Source organism: Micropterus dolomieu, linkage group LG05 (genome assembly GCF_021292245.1).
Source record: "Micropterus dolomieu isolate WLL.071019.BEF.003 ecotype Adirondacks linkage group LG05, ASM2129224v1, whole genome shotgun sequence".
Taxonomy (NCBI): Eukaryota; Metazoa; Chordata; class Actinopteri; order Centrarchiformes; family Centrarchidae; genus Micropterus; species Micropterus dolomieu.
This window is the reverse complement of record NC_060154.1, coordinates 31502889-31517170: the sequence shown is the minus strand read 5'-3', so window position 1 is coordinate 31517170 and position 14282 is coordinate 31502889. Positions and strand designations below refer to the sequence as shown.

Here is a 14282-nt window from a genome sequence, read left to right as displayed (position 1 = left end):
TGTTCAATGCGACACACACACCAGCGATCCACACAGCTGTCTCTTTTTTAAGTTAAAACGTTTCAACATTCCTCAGAATGTAAAGACAGATAAGCGGTATGAAAACCTTCCAGCTGTGTTTTCCTCTGCCGTTGTTGCTGCAGCGGTCTGTGTGACGGCGGGAGCAGAGGGCTCTGTGAGCGGGCGGCTGGCCGGCCTCACACGCTCCTCCCGCGGGTTGGCGCAGGCTTCCACATTTTAGTCACTCCTCGTAAAACTGTCAATATTGGAAATCTACACAGCTGATTTCTCACCTCAAAACTTCTCAGAAGTAGATTTAGAGATGAAATTCCTTACGAAAACTGTAAAATATAAAACTTTCTGTTGCTGGCCTCTGTCTGGTGCAATGATGATGCAGTGAATAGTGAATATTCTCTCTGACCAATCAGCAGTCTGTCGTGTTTTCACGTTACATTTTAGTATCCCTCAGCTCGCTTGGACGGAGGTGAGGTGACATGAAAAAAAAGTAACTGGATGCAGGTACAGGTACAACATTTCTGAGGGCGTGCCTGACCCCGCTAGCTGCTTGGCAAGCTATATGATGCGTTTTCATTGGGGGGGGCAGAGTTTTCTGTGGGAGATGGGAACTCCCTTTGGGCTGGACTTTGTGCTTTTTATACTTTGCAAACCTGTTACATGCACAAAAAAGAGATATAACTCAATAAAGGAGAGGGAAAAAGCATAATACCACCTCTTTAACTTAATCTTCCCATCCCCTTTCCACTAAGTACAAGGTTGGAAGAGGGTCACAGGTGCCAGTAATGATAACCTTTTGCATTTTAAAAATATTGTCAATGTTTAATTAATTTCTTTATTTCATTGAAGGTTCATCAACCACCTCTACTTCTGGTGCAGAACATGGTCATGTCACCCAAGAAGCTGGAACTGCTGATAGGTTAGCCTAGAGAGATAGCTACATTTCCTACTTGTTGTAGTGCTCTGTTCTTTGCTCATACATCAAATTTGCCATGCGGGGAGTGTGTAATAGCTGTTTTTAAGGACTGATTACTGAGCAACATTATGCAGCCACCCTCAAAGCTTAAGCTAGATTGCTAATGTTAGCACTGTTTCCCTTGAGATGTTACTTTTCTTTAATGTTATTTCAAAGCCATTTTGTCTACTAATCTTGCACATGCACTGCTGTCAGGTCCAGGGTAGCCTCTGCTCCATTCGCTACTGTAACTCAAAGCAGATAAAAATTGTTCCAGGGAAGACAAATCATCCTCTCTATAGCACTTTTGTGATTTTAACAAAACAAAAGGTCTTAGCTAGACGTGGCCTCTTTTGTCTAGCTAAGACCTTAGCCCACAAAAATGTTCTGGGGCTTATGGTAAATGGCTGCTAAAAAAACTTAAAGATTAAATAAACAAAGATTGTAAAGAAATAAACCACCGTCCTAATCTAAACATAGCGAGTCATAGGTCATTACGACCCATATTGACGTTTCTTGTGGCAGCGACCTCTAGTGGCCATCCAAGGGTAGCAAAGTGGTCGGGTGAAGTATTATAAATTGGCAGGAAGTCTGCGTGAGGACGCAGGATGGGGTGGTTGGATGGCATTAGAGTCCCATGTGAAACCAATTAAATGTGGAGGTTTTGTTAGTTTTAACTAAAACAGCGTTTTGTTTTTGATTCCGTCACATGACTTATGTTACTGACTTCTGTCACTTGACTTACGTAATGTACTAACCAAGTAGGTTATTGCCTAAATCCAACCAAAAATGCAACATTTTCACAATGTTAACCACTTGTTTAATGTGATGTGAGTTACGTAACGGAAATGCTTATATGTGTCATTTTGGGAAGCATGGATAAACAACATATGTTGTTGTTTAGGTTGGAAGACTTGTTGTTAACTGCCCATGTGGCGTTGGAACTGTAGTGATTCATCTTAAAGTGTGAACTAAACCACTGGATCAGTGAGGTGGATCACCCATGCTCTACAGTGGGTGGAAAATGAATTAATGACAGAAGTCTATCTTATAAACACAGTAGTGTTAAATTCTTTTGAATCTGGTTTGATGATTAAACCTCATGTGGAACAACTGGGACAGAAATAGATTTATTTTATTGAAATAAAGCATGTTTTTCTCTTAATGACAGGAAAATCACCGTCATGCTTGACTATGGAGATGCTGCTCATTCCACTACTTGATGCAGTTTACCACTGTGCCCTGCGTTTCATTATTAAAAAATTATACGCGTCACTCCATGTAAATAAGTCTATCTGATTAAATAATGAAAAAAAGATTCCGTCTCAACAAATGTTTAAACATTTATGAATAACTCAAGAATAGGGTGAAGATGATCATAATAATTCAATTATTTTGAACCAGTTCCTTAGCCACTTTATTGAAATATACAGGACTCAGATCTGCAACATTATCTAAATCTTACAGTGCATGAATGCATTAGCACATTCGTATAAATATTCTCTTCTCTATATTCTTTGAGGTTTGGTTCACAGACAAAGTTTAGGCTATTAAAAGTGTTTAAATGTGTGATGTTTGCAAAGAAAAAGTAAACCCAATCCTTAGTTTTTACATAAAATGCAAAGTTCTGCAAAACCTATTTTTCATCTACACAATAAGAGCTGACACAAGGCAGTCCATGCAAATCTATTATCACCAATAGAGTCAACAGTTCATCAGCTGGGAAAGTCATTAGAAGCCACTGCCAGAGCGTCTGCACCACAGACACTGTGGTGCAGTCTGCATAGCTGCATGCCTGTTAGTGAGCGTACACTACAGCAATAGAAACAGAATATAAAACAGTAAGAGAAATGTTGGGGATAAAACCAGTGGTGGAAAAATTATTAAGGACAAGTATTGTACTTAAGTAAAATTTTCAGGTACTTGTACTTTACTTGTCCATTTTAGTTACTGCTTTTCAAATTAATGATTGTTATTATTTTATATGAAAAAACATTAAGAGCTGAAACAATTAGTCGATTAATTAATTAGTCAAAATAATATGCAACTATTTTGATGACTGATTAATATGTTAGGAAATTTACCCAGCAAAAATGCTAAATATTTTTTTAGCTCAGCATCACAATTTCATGGATTGGCTTTTTTTAAAGCTACTTTTGGGCTTTTTATTTCAGATTGGAGAGTTGAGGTCAAAAAGACGTGAGGGAGAGAGAGAGGGGGGAAGACATACAGCAAAGGGCCACAAGCTGGACTCCAACCCAGGCCGGTGCGAAAAGGACTCAGCCTTGTACCTGCACATTCTACATTTTACCAACTGAGCTAACAGTGTCCCAGATTTGCTGTTTTTAAAATATTCCACAGTTGACTGGATATTTTTTTATTTAGAGAAAAGAAGGCAAGGCAAGGCAAGTTGATTGTGTTTTTCAATATTTTTAGACAAAATCAACAAAATACATTCATTGAGATAATAATCAGCAGATTAATCGACAGTGAAAATAATCGTTGGTTGCCGCCCTAAAAAACTAATGATAAGCTTATAAAAAACAATGCATTTAAAAAGGAGATTAAACCAGAGGTTTCCAGCTTGGTGTGAGCCTTGATTAAAATAAGTAAATGTACTCAATATTTAGTCCAAAAATGAATATAAATTAGTGCACTTTGTTTTCTTCTTCTTCCCTTTCATTAATCATCTCTTGCAGAATGAGAGCTTTTGATACTTTAAGTACATTTTGCTGATAAAATCTCTGTAATTTTGAGTAAGTAGGATTGTGAATCCAGGACTTTAATTTATAATGGAGTAAGTTTTCATTGTTGTATCAGTACTTTAGTAAAGAATCTGAGTACTTCTTCCACCACTCCTTAAAACCAAATTCATTTAATTTCACATCAGTCCAATGTTGATAGTTTGATGAGGTGAAACACCTGCTCACATCTTTTCCATTAAAGTCGAAATAAAAAAACCCAACTGGTTCATAGTGGGTGCATAAACACTAAACTTTAATTAAATTTAAATTGAACTGTTGTTTGTTAGATTGCAAATTTGGTGTTGGTCTTTATTTCCTATTAGCTGTAATGGAGAATCATGTTTTCACTGCCTGGGGAATGTATTTTTAAAATATAGACTTTATTACAAAATTATCAGTGACTACGTGGAAACATACTAGGAATACATTTAGAGTTATTTACTGCATAGTATAAAATAGTAAGATATTTATTATGTCATTCAGTTGCAAGTGCCCATCCCACATGGCAAAACATCTTATGTATAACATTACAAACAAAGTTATCTGTCTTCTGTTACGAAATTGACAAAATCTGCTACATAAAAGGTTTCAAAACACAGCTCAGTGTTTTTTATAATCACAGAAGACAGATCAGAAATGAAGGACATTTTACTAAAAAGCATAGTTGTTTAATAATCATATAATGAGCAATAAAACTTGACTTCTCATAATGAAGTTTCCTCCCTTCGGGGAAAGCGTTAACCCTGCCTGTTTGTATAGCTAATGTTAATTTACCTGAACGTAACTGTGGACTCAGAGATCTTTGACTTTAACTTAAATTATGTTTTATATAAAGCATCTTCTTCTCTTGCAATATTGTTTTTCACATTTAGACAGAAAGGAAACCTATAGAAGTGGATCTAGTAGGATCTATGGACCTATGAACTATGAATGGTGTAAATATGCCTACTCAGTACCTTCCAAATTGTAATTTCTATGTGCTTTTTAAATATATTACAGTATTGTCAGTTTATGCAGGCTTGTAATATTTCCAGTGACGACAGCAAACCAAATCATGGCAAACGTCCCATGTGGGACGACGGTTAGTTTGCTTGTTTAACAAGTGCAGGTGGCGAGAAGCAGAGGGAGGACCAGATTAAATGTGCTAATGGGCTGCTCTCAGCACAGACAATAATAATAACAACAACAAAGTGCAGCACTGAACGGGCCCCTTCAACCGTTTCCAAATGTCATTCCAGGCCTGGGTGTAATGAGCCTCAGTGCAGAGTTGAATGGTTGGTAATTGCTGAACAGGGGAAATGGTTTGTCACCATAGCTTCCTTTCGTTTCCCAGCTTCCTCTGTCTGTGTGTGTGTGTGTGTGTGTAGACAACAGTCCTTTAGTGTGTCAGAGTTGTGTCCCCTAACTCTAGGCCTCTTGACCCGATTGTCTGCATGCTGCGGGGTACTGGACCCACGAGGTGACCCTTAAATGATGGCGGTAAAAAACAAACCAAAAGCCAAAATCTTCAGATCGTTTTGGAGATCAGTCCTATAGATGTCTGAGTTTTGTTGCAGGGGCAGATTGGATTTGGATAAGGAGGAAGGGGAAGGAAGAAGAATGAACATGTGGGAGGAAATATGGGAAGAAAAAGAGACAGAGCAGTGTGTACGTCTGCTTATTATTATCAGTGTAACTTACAACTGGAAAGCAAGACCATGAATCTACAGCCATGATAGCTCCAGTGTGAGGTTGTACTTAGAGACAGTGATGCTTTGAGCTAAATTCTAACCAGCATGCTAATAATGCCACAATGACTGAGACTGAAGTTAGGCAGGTATAATATTTACCATGTTCCCCGTCTTAGTTTAGTGCATTAACATTGGTTTATTTGGAGCAAACACAAAGGAAGGTTGGTGTAAGGTTACATTTGTTACCTGGCGCTAGAGGAAAAGCTGTAGAAAGTTGGGCCAGAGTTGTCACAATGAATCCTGAAGGGAAAATACATGTCTGTATCAAAAATTTCATGGCAGTCTGTGCACTAGTTGTCGAGACACTTCACTCAAAACACCAAATGTCAACCTCATGGTGGCACTAGAGGAAAAGTTAGCAGGATACGTCTTCTGGTAACCCTAATATCTACTATGTTTGGTCATGGGATCACCAGTATGTAGGATTCATCCTCTGGGGACCATGAATGTAAAATACAAAAGTGAATGGCAAACCATACAAGAACTGCTGTAGAAGTATTGTAGTCTGGAACAAAGTGGCGGACCAACCGACAGACCAACATTGCCTTCCTAGAGCTAGATACCAAAAACCTATTATGAATTATAAATTATGTAACAAGGTTTTTTCTCACCCATTAAACCAACCAATATGATTACGCTCAGACAGCATGGACACCTGTTGACCAGATGAATAACACAATGATAAACCTGCTCATTTAGGAAGGGAAAATAACTCACCTTGTGCTGGTTTTATGCTGTCCTGAATAAATTGACAATACTGTAATCAATTTTAAAAGCACATAGAAATGACAGCTGATAATTCAGGAAAAAGTTAAACGTTTATTTGAATACATTTGGAAGGTACTGAGTAGGTATATTTAGACCATCTGAAATAAGGGTGTGGGTTCGTAGGTGTATTGCCACATGAAGTACAATAATTAGATTATTAGATTTTATTATGTCCACTAGAAGGTTGAAATGTTCCGCTTTCGAAGGTAACAGGCTAATTTTTATTACTCCAGGTGGAATTTGCTCATTTGTCATGGAGTTGGATCTATTAAACTCTAATATGTTTCCGTGGATAGTACCGCATGAAATGGTTGAAACACCTGAAAAATGCTGGTAAGTGGACCTTGACCTTGAATGTTCTGCCTTCTTGTTCGTTTAAGTAAAAAAAGTGTAACAACATTGACCAGTTTTAAAATCACTAGATTAATGGTTTCGTATTCAAAAGAGACGTTATTGTATAGAATTGACAGCACAGATGTAAATTATGTATGGGTGTGTATGTGTGCGGTTAGGTTGAACTGGAGACGGGTTTGCGAAGAGGAGCAAAGAAGGCAGAAGAGAGATATTTAACCGTAGACCAGAGTTGTGGTATTGTAATGAACTCTCTGCCCAGGCGGTGATTTTGTAAAGAGCAATTTCCATGTCATATCTGATCAAATGTGACGTTGTTGAAAGAGTACTTTACCCCACACCCCCTTCTCCAGTGTCTGGGCGGCTTTACATTCGGCTGGGTAACAAAGAAAATCTAACAGATTAGACACATGCCCAACATGTCAATGGAAAGAACATATTTGTGAAAAAGGTGTTTTGTTTAACACCCAGTGGATATGCTGGTAAAAATTGGCAGAAACTCCCCACATGCAGTATAATCTTCCATGAGCTGGAAATATGCACACAAAGTATGGTCCTCAACATTTCTGCGCACTTTAGCATGTACCATGTTGCTCTTACATGTCCATTTTGATTTGGGCCAGTTGAAACACATAAACGTGTCATATTTAACAGATTTTCATTCTGTTTTTACCCTGAACCTTTATTATTAAGACGGCTTTTACTTTCATCCTTGTTTAGTTTCTTTTGTTTTTCTGCACTCTCATCATCCCTGTTTTTCTTTGTCTGCCCTTTTTAATCTCTGTTTCTATAATTGTTTTATCCTTAAAGTCAGTATTCAGTGAAAAATTTAAAATAAAAGTATCAAAGTTTCAACGTATGACAGTATACAGTACGTGTATTAAATCTATATATGTATATGATAATAGTGACTCCAAAAATAGTGGAAAGAGCAAGCATTAACGTTCACCACGTCCTGATTGACTGCACCATGTACTGTTGATTTGTTAAGGATTTATTCTGCACTAAACCTTACCTTGTTCAAAGTGTTTCTTGTGGTGAGAAACCCACAGAGAATTAGCCAGCAAACTGCACTCTCATCAGCCTTGTTTCCAGCCACTGCATGCAGCTGGTACACCGACTGTACACTATTTGAAATGTGGCTCTCTGGTTGCTAAATGTGCCATAATAGGCAATTTTAATCGCTGAATTTCAATAGTTAATCGCCATTAATCGCATGTTTTATCACATGAATTCTATTATTATTATTATTAACTGTTTTAAGTCTATGATAAGAATTCTTATCAATCAAATTAATGCAAAGAAAGTTAGTTTATGAACTTGACTTTTAGATTTATTTATTTCAAATCAAAAGATGTGCAATGAGACTGAGATAAAACAATTAATGTCTTCAGAAATATAGTCTTCCTTAAGCTTGCTTTCAAAAATTCTACAGCAAAAGTGCATGTACAAAATGTACACACATTATTATGTGTCATATTATATTATTATATATTATTAAGTGTATAACAAACAAAATACTCCATAGCTACATTATTTTTGAGTTCAGTTAAAACTAATGAGATAGCACCTACTTTAACTAGGAGTTTCAGTTTGGCTGCTTTCTCCATTTCATACAGGCTATGTATGCGTGCAACCCGTCTCCCGCGACGACAATGTATACGACTTGCACTCTCCAAAATATTGCTTTGCCTCGTTCAGCTAGCATCAACCTGATTAGCTGTACTAGCTGCACGCTTAGTTTGTTGATGGTAACGTTAGCTTAAGCTCCAAGTGCTTCGCTGCTATTTTAATTCCATTTCACACAAGGTGCACACTGCTTTTGACTTGACAACGGAGCCATCTGTGAGTTTCTTAAAGTAAAACACGCCATTCAGGACTGTGTTGTTGTTCATCTCCATGGCTGCAGCAGGAGGTAGGAAGTGTCTGTGGCAGCATGACGACAAGTAAGGGTGCATCGAAGGGTAAAAATAGTAGCAGCCAAAGAAATTTTTAGCAAAGATTCTTTGGTAACAGCACCAGTGATGGTGTAAAATAAGAATATTTGACACACGTGATTAATGCGGTTAACTAAGGGCCCTTTCACACCTAAAAGTCCGCACCAAGGTCCGCACTAAAGTTCATGTTTTGCTAACTCTGGTTTGAACTGGTTTGGTTTCACATTATGCGAGAGCACAGAAGAACGTTACATGACATACTTGCGTCCTGTCGTCATCACCTATGTGGACTGACATGCGTCTGACGTCAACGTGTTGTCAATTCTGCAGGTAGCTTTGACAATACTCTTTTGCCTTGACAAGAATACTATATTTTTATTATTATGGCATTACTACCTGCAGCGCCAACTTAACTCAAGGCCAGTTCAAGTTAGCCAAATGAATGTCCTTCTTGTGCGAACATAATCTTATTGCCGCTGGCAGGAAAGGAGGACAAGACTGCAAGCAATCCTTTACATCCTCCCGTTTTGGGGAGAGACCAAAGAGGTGAGTGGTAATTTGCTTCTATAGCAGCAGTCGGTTTCAAAAGATGGGCTGTCACGGGCGATTTATAATTGTGTCCTTATTTCAATGCATTTTTTGTGCATAGAAATAGATTCAATTCAATTCAAACAACTTTATTTAGCCTACCAGTCGTATCAAACAAGACAAGAAGACAACAATCAATCAAGCATTCAGAAACACTGTCAATGGCATCATATTGCATTTGGGCACGAGAACAAAGCAGCAAATACACAGGTCACAATATATGGACTGAGCATAGTTCAAGAAGATAAATTCATGTCTAGTTGCCGCTGTCAGCAGTATTCAAAAGCCTGATGGCAGAAGGAATAAAATAATTTGCTCACATTAAAATAATCTGTTGGGGGGGGGCGAGGTAGCGCCGTCATGAGGGCATTAAACAGAATTCCTGATTAAGAATGTGGTGCCAAACAACATTTTATTAATTTTTCAGCTCATTTCCTTCTGCAATGTCATCTTCTCTCAGTTATTTATTGTTTATACAGGAACCACCGGACCAAACTACCTCTTTTAAATACCTGAGCTAACATTAGCTTGATTATCTTGCTAGCTACTTCTGATAAAATCAGCTAGCGACAGTTGTTACTTCAACAAAAACGACAGTCACCAAAGCTGAATGACACATCCTCCATCTAATGCATTTTGTGTGTGTGTGTGTGTGTGTGTGTGTGAGAGAGCGAGAATGGGATACATGAGAGAGTTTTGCCACCACATCTGGCCCTGCGTGTTAAGAGGTCAGGGGTCTGCTGGGTCTTTGGAGCCGTTGCTTGTATGTGTCTGGAGTGGAGCTGCAGGTGAACGCTACAGGCTAACATAATCACAGGTCAGGGTCATTAACTCTTTTGTGTGTGTGTAAGCAAGACTCGGAATATGAGGGTATTTTGGGGGTGAACAGCTGGTGATCTGGTGTTCAAAGACAGAAGGAAAGAGTATGAGAACGAGTTTGTCCAAGAGAAAAAAATTTAATACAACTTGCTCTGCCTAAAAAAATGGCTTTATTACGCTGGAAAGTGGTGAGGTACACTTAATACAATACAATACAATACAATAGAGTCAGACCACAAGTAAACACGGAAGTTCTGAATTAGCTTTTGTAGCTAACTAGGGATACTTCCAGGCTAACCAAGCTAGCCGCCTATTCATCTGCAAAAAGTCAACAATTCTCACGCAGTGACCATGAGACACACGCAACTGACACTTTTCACACAGTCTCAGCCACACGCCCATTTTCTCATATCTGCCCATCAATTTAAACCTGTCTACTTCCCCCTATCCTCTGGACTCCACATTACGGCAACAAAACCTAATCATTCAATTCAGTAGATTTTCTGGGAGAAGATACCCTTGTTAGGTTTGTTCTTCTGATTTACATGGGATTTCCTTAGAGAACTATCGTGTAATCAAACTTTCTCAGCTAGTTAGCAAGTATGCTGATCAACAGTTCTTATTCATCATTGACCATGATTATTGACATGGCTTATCATGCTACGTATTTTAAAATTGTGAATTTGGCTGCTGAAGGTTGATGACCCCGACCACTGTGGTGGGTAATATCAAAGAAGGCCTATGCCTACTAAAATGAAACAAGTCCAAAAATGTCCTGAAAGACTTTGCTGTGTAGAGGTTACTGCATGGAGAGGTGATCGCTTCAGCTAGCTGATTTTGGGAAGGTGAAACAGGGTATATTCTTTAGATTGATTATTACCCAGCTGGAATCACTGATTGATTGATTTAGTTCATTCACTCTACTCTTTTTCAAATACAAATGGCTGGATATAAGTAAATGCTTTACAAGCTTCCTCATAACAGTCCACTGGATAACCAGCTATTACACTTACACTATACACATAAGATTTCCTTCAAAACTATAAAGTAAACTTGCAAACTGTCCTGGAAGTACATCTTTGCAGTTAGCTACAATAGCCAGTCCAGAGGGTCAATTTATGTATTTATTTTCAGTTGGATTACAAAGTTAGAGATGATTTAACTTGAAAAACTTCAGAAGGCTCGCTCTGATTGAGTTAGTGTAGAAGTAATGAGTACAAAGTTAGGATGACCCAGAGTCAGAATGGACGAGTCCCAAGTTTAAAAATACCAGAATTTGACCTACTCCAAGCACTAAAAGAGTTTATGTTTTAATATTGTTTTTCAGGTGATCTGTAAGAGAAGGTTTTTTCTCCATTCAGGTTCAAGGGTGCTATTTTTAGTGCCAAGTCCAAGATGGCCGACCTTTCTCCTTTCTGGCCCGGGGTTAGGTTACAAGGGTCAAATGTCAGCATGCTGAAATGACAGTTTATTTTTAGTGCAAACAAGACTGCTATTTAAAGCTACATAAAGAGGCTGGTCAGATAATTATACCACCGGTTGGTCGGCTGCCATTTATCCACCCACCATACCGGTCAATTGCAGCCATATGTGGACAGACTAGGGGGTCTACCCTGCTGCCACCATCTGTAGGTGTGTGTATATGTGTGTGTTTGCATTAATTTTCTCCCGCGTAAATGTTGGCATTTTACCTTTGTTGTAAATGTTCACCACTTCATATCTTCTTGTGGACGTGTGCATCTGTCTTGTCCATGTAAATGTAACCATTTCTCTCAGAATACCGTGTAACCCAGAACATCTGCATCCGTGTGTGTGTGTGGTTTCTCTGCATAAATGTTAGTGTCTCCCAGTTGCTCTGTTGTTAGTGCGGCTTCAACTAACCCTCTCTTCAATTTGGCTTCAGAACTCAAAACATGCTGTCCACCCTTCTGTAGTCGTCCTCCAATCAAACCGAATCTCTCTGAAACTTTGTTTATGCTGCGCCCTCTTAAACCACACATATGCTGTGCTGAGAATGACAGTTTACAGTATGTTACAGCAAGGTGGTGTGGATGAAAAGACAAATGTCCTCCAGTATGACTGATGAGCACGACAACCACATGAGAGGGAAGAAGAATTCAGCAGGTCACTCACTGGTCAACATGAACATGATGGTGAAAAGCATGGATATGTGTAGAGTTCTAATATCATTACGTAATTGCATAATTAACTGAAATTATTATACATTATAGTAATACTATTGTTGAGTGCTGCAGTTGCAGAAGTAAACTTCAGACTGAGAGCAGTACAAAATCACTGTTTTCAAAGTCTCAACTTTCTCTAACGTGCGTCCTGATGCCGAATTTACAAATGACAGCTTCGTTGTTAAAGCTGCCCTGATTAATATGTATATATTCCAATTAGTCAAATGACTGTCACATAAAAGGGCTCAATCATTGAGACAAACTGCTGTTTTTCTGAGCTCAAGGAGCTTTTTAGTGTCGTTCAGCCCATTGGTTTGGTTTCATGGCCTGCAACTTTACTGTTTTGAATCAGTCTTGCCACTCTAATCAACTTCAATCCAGCCACAACAGGCAGCTGCTGGTGGACATAGTGAAAGGTCTAGCAAACTAAAGAGCCAGATATTTCACTTTGGAGTTGTTTGAGACCAAAAAAGGAGTGAATAGTAGACTTGCGCTGTATGGACAACACGCATTACTTTTATGACATCCTATTATAAATCCATAGACATTAATATGGAGCTGGTCCCCCCCTTTGCTGCTATAACAGCTTCCAACGTCTTCTACGATATATTTACGTCTGTGGGATTTTTGACCATTCATACAGAAGAGCATTTGTGAGGTCAGACACTAATGTTGGATGAGAGGGCCTGGCTCGCAATCTCCGTCACCTCAAAGGTGTTTGATAGGGTTTAGATCAGGGCTCTGTGCAGGCCAGTCAAGTTCTTCCACACCAAACTTGGAAGAACTAATGTCTAAAATTGTAGCCTGACTAATTTTAGAATCAGGCCGGATATCTGCCAGATCGGCTGTCGTTTGACATGTGATCAACTATCGGGCTCTTTGACGATCGGATAGATTTCTGGCATGTCAAAAATTTTGGTCAGCTGCTCACAGTTCCTCGGCCTGATTTCCCTCATGGTTGCAGAGTGTTCTAAAACTGAACTTGAACTGAATGCTGCAAAACAGACTGTATCATCCAGCCATCTGCAGCTACAAGCTAATTAATGGAGAGTGACCGTAAGCATAAAAGTCACAGGTTCTGGCAGTGCAGAAAACCTGATTTAAACTTATAGTGTGAGTTAACACAACATACAAGATTGATAAAAGCACACAGTGTCTGCCCAGTTACCCACAATATAAATACACAGAGATATTAACAGGTACCTTTGCTGAAATGTAATTCCAACCTTAGCCATGGTGGTTGCTCATCGTAGCTCATCTCCACCTGACTTGCTATTTATGGAAATGTTCTATTAGCTATGATAAATATTGCCTTATGAAATTAAGGAGGCTTTTTGGCCTTAAAGAAAATAATGGAAATGGAAAATACCTACTGATCACATAGACACTTACACAAAACTCCCTACAATACCAGAATGTTTTGCATGACTAAATTCCCAAGAGGCTCTGGAGCTGAGTCACTAGTTTCACTTTAGAAACAGAGCTTCTTCACAATTTAATTCTTTCTCTCTTGGACTTTATTTTGCTAATCTCTCCTACCTTTGGTTTCGTCTTTCTGTTTCACTCTCTTCGCTCCAGTGTTTCACTCTTGTTCGTCATGAGTCTCAGAGCTAAAATTGTCACATTTGGCTCTAGATATGAATCAACAGCCAGTATCATAACAGTGGGGACTTGCATACTTTTAAACAAACAATCTTTTCACATCTCCTTAATTGTCCTAATCCCAGTGTTTAATTTTCAGCATTAGAGTGGTCTGATTAGATTAAATAAAGTCAGACTCTCTTCATCTGTAATGATGTGAAGATGCTGCTAGTGATGCAACATTTTTCAACAAAGCACATGACAGTATTATATTTGCTTGCAATTTCAGTATGGGTGACTCCATGTAGGAATCAAACACCCTTACAGCCTTAGTGACATGCTGTAATCTCTGTGTTGTACAGTGGCTGTACAGACAATTATATGTAATGTTGCACTGATCATTATTATTATGGCTGTGTTTTCTTTAGATCAGTAGTCTCATCTTGGACTCCATCTGGATGAATCCTGTTAAAATTGATTTTACATCCAGGCTGCATTCCCCATGCAGGACCACTGAAGAAGATCTGCGCAGGTGGCTTCTGTGTGGAGGTGTGAAACTTTGTTTGCATGCAGCACACATAGGTCAGTCAATAATAGTTGCTTGGAGAGAG

The 14282-nt window shown here is 38.8% G+C and overlaps 1 long non-coding RNA gene across 1 annotated transcript in view; it reads left to right on the top strand.

The window, feature by feature from the left end:
• The first annotated feature begins 9692 nt into the window (after positions 1 to 9692).
• LOC123971709 overlaps positions 9693 to 14282 on the top strand; it is a 19258-nt gene continuing 14668 nt past the window's right edge. Inside the window, exons 1-2 of the long non-coding RNA XR_006825257.1 lie at positions 9693 to 9905; positions 14100 to 14220. This is a non-coding gene — a long non-coding RNA (uncharacterized LOC123971709). The remainder of the gene's footprint in view (positions 9906 to 14099; positions 14221 to 14282) is intronic.